Genomic DNA, 3,072 nt, shown 5'->3' with positions numbered 1-3,072 from the left:
AGCTGGAGGCATCAAACATGGGAATGAAGAAGTTTTCTTGGGTATTCCAACCCCAACAGATACTCCATGAACAGAAGAACCACTCAGCTGAGTTCAGCTCAGATTACAGAACTATGAGAAATTGGTAAAATATAATTCTAAGCCACTAAGTTTTGGAAGTGGCTTATTATTCAGCAATAATTAAATGAAACAACTCTCCAGCTGTGTTTCTCACCAATGCCTACTTTATAATTTATGCTCCAGCAACTCAGACCAGCTTGTGGCCCTCTGTGTATGCCATGCTGTTTCTCACTTCCATCCTTTATTTCAAGCTATAATCTCTTTTTTTGACCTCTCTTCTTTGCCTGGCTAACTTTTATTCTGCTCTTGTCTTGTTTCCTTTTTTTTTTTTTTCTACTAGGCACCCATGATACCCTATGCAAATCACCACCATTATACTAAATATGTTATATTGTAATTGTTTCTTTACGCAGTGGACTCCCAAACTAGGCTGTAAACACCTTAAGCGTAGGAATCATGTCTTACCCAGCTTTGAGACATCGCTTTATACGGAAATGCAAGCAAGTCCCTTAAACTCTTTCAGCTCAGTTTCCCTGTATCACTTAGGGATTGCATTCAGTTGTCTGCAACAGAAACCCAGCCTCACCAGGTTAACCAAACAATGGCTTATTTCTTTCACATAACAAGTCTTGAAGGTAGGCCTTCCAGGGAGGAATAGTGGCTTTACAATGTCAGCAATATCCCAGGTTCCTTCCACCTTCCTGCTCCTCCACCCTCAGAATGTGGATTTCCTCCTCATAGTTGCCTCAAGGTCGCAGCATGGCTACTCTGCCACAAGCCTCACACCCACATTCCAGAAAGGGAGAAGGAAGGAACAAGGAAGAAGGGGCAGTGCCCATATCCCAGAAGAAATACTTTTCCAGAAATCTGCAGAAGACTTCCACTCAGGTCTCACTGGCCAGAACCAGATCACATGGCTGTCCACAGCTGCAGTAGCAGCCACAGAAATCACCAGAGAGCCTGAACTTTGAGCTAGAAGCAGTCACTGCTTGGGGTTGCCTCTCTGTAAGGAACAAGGAAAGAATGGACATTGGGTAGCAACTGGTAATGTCTGCGTCATTCACCACCTATAAAACGGGGTTTAGGACCTACTTCACAGAGTTGATGAAATTAAGAGAGAATGTAGGCAAATACTGTCCTTAGTATCAAGGACATAGTAAGTATTCAATAAAAGCAATTACATTCTTACATTTCCAGATGTGACACTTAATTCCAATATCCAAGAGTTTTCCCTGAAGGGGCAGAAAATTAGTTGGCTTAAGGCATTTGTCCCACTCTGTCTGTAATTCTTCTGCAATGAATTTGCTTCTGATGATTAACAAGTTTTTTCTCAATAGTCTATTCAACTGTTAATAAATCCAAACTGGATTAGCATTATGACTCTTCACTAATAACGTGTGACCCAGAAAAAACAAAGCTTGGAGGGACACAAAAGACAAATGAGCTGTTTTCATTGCTTTGTGGCTACAGTGTTGCATATTTCATTTCTGATTCATGGAAAAATATCCAGCACACCGAAGTCAGCTAGCTCTGTGAAAGGCCTTGGACCAGGGAGGTTAAGAATAAAGTCCCAATGTCTTAGTCACTGGGGCCTAGGAAGCTGACCTGGAAGATGTTAGCAGCAGAAAGACTTTTGTTAGGAAACTGCTCTCTGAATCTGCTACCCTCTTGCTCCCACAGCTTTGTTTAAGCAGATCACTAAAGATTTATGTATTGGCTAGAACATTTTTGTTTATTTGTTTGCAAGGGGAAAAGCACAAATACAGCACAAGATGACATATTTAAAAAGTAAATTTATATAATCCCAGTGCCTTGGGAGGCCAAGGCAGCAGGAGCTCTTGAGGCCAGGAGTTCAAGAACAGCCTGGGCAACATAGTGAGAACCAATCTCTACCAAAAACTTAAAAAATTAGCCAGGTGAGGCCAGGCGCTGTGGCTCACGCCTGTAATCCCAGCACTTTGGGAGGCTGAGGCAGGCAGATCACCTGAGGTCAGGAGTTCAAGACCAGCCTGGCCAACATGGTGAAACCCAGTCTCTACTAAAAATACAAAAAGTAGGTGGGTGTGGTGGTGCACACCTGTAGTCCCAGCTACTCAGAATCACTTGAACCAGGGAAGCGGAGATTGCAGTGAGCCAAGATCGCTCCACTGCGCTCCAGCCTGGGTGACAGAGGGAAACACCATCTCGAAAAAAAGAAAAAGGAAAAAAAATTAGCCAGGCGAGAGGATTGCTCGAGCCCAGAAGTTCAAGGTTACAGTGGGCTATGATTGCACCACTGCATTCCAGCCTGGGCAACACAGTAAGATACTGTCTCTTAAAAAAAAAAAAAGAGAAGAAAAGAAAAGGAAAAGTAAACTTATTGGTTTGAGCGACTAAAATGTCCAGGCATAGAGTTTCAGGCATAACTGGCTCCAGGTGCTCAAACAAAGGATTCAGGAATCTTCCTTTCATGTCTCAGTTTCTCCCTCCATGGTAACAAAAGTGGCCCCTTAAAGCTCCCAAACAGGAACGCACCAGCTTAGGAACCCCAGCAGAAAGAGGAATCCTTTTTTCTTTGGAGGCCGAGGCGGGCGGATCATGAGGTCAGGAGATCGAGACCGTCCTAGCTAACACGGTGAGACCCCATTTCTACTAAAAATACAAAAAATTAGCCGGGCGTGGTGGTGGGCGCCTGTAGTCCCAGCTACTGAGGAGGCTGAGGCAGGAGAATGGCGTGAACCCGGGAGGCGGAGCTTGCAGTGAGCTGAGATTGTGCCACTGCCCTCCAGCCTGGACGACAAAGCAAGGCACTGTCTCAAAAAAAAAAAAAAAAAAAAAAAAAAGAGGAATCCTTTTCCCTAATTGTTCCAGCAAAAGCTCCAGGACTAGCCCAACTTGGGTCACTCTCCCACCCTGAGCCAATTCACTATGCTAAGGACATGTGGTTCTTTTATTGGCCAGTCTGGGTCGCATGCCTTACCAGGAGCCTGGGGCAGAGCCAGCCTCACTCACACTTCCTAGGTGGAGAGTAGG

This window comes from Pan paniscus, chromosome 15, assembly GCF_029289425.2.
Source record: "Pan paniscus chromosome 15, NHGRI_mPanPan1-v2.0_pri, whole genome shotgun sequence".
Classification (NCBI taxonomy): domain Eukaryota; kingdom Metazoa; phylum Chordata; class Mammalia; order Primates; family Hominidae; genus Pan; species Pan paniscus.
This window is presented reverse-complemented; position numbering follows the sequence as displayed.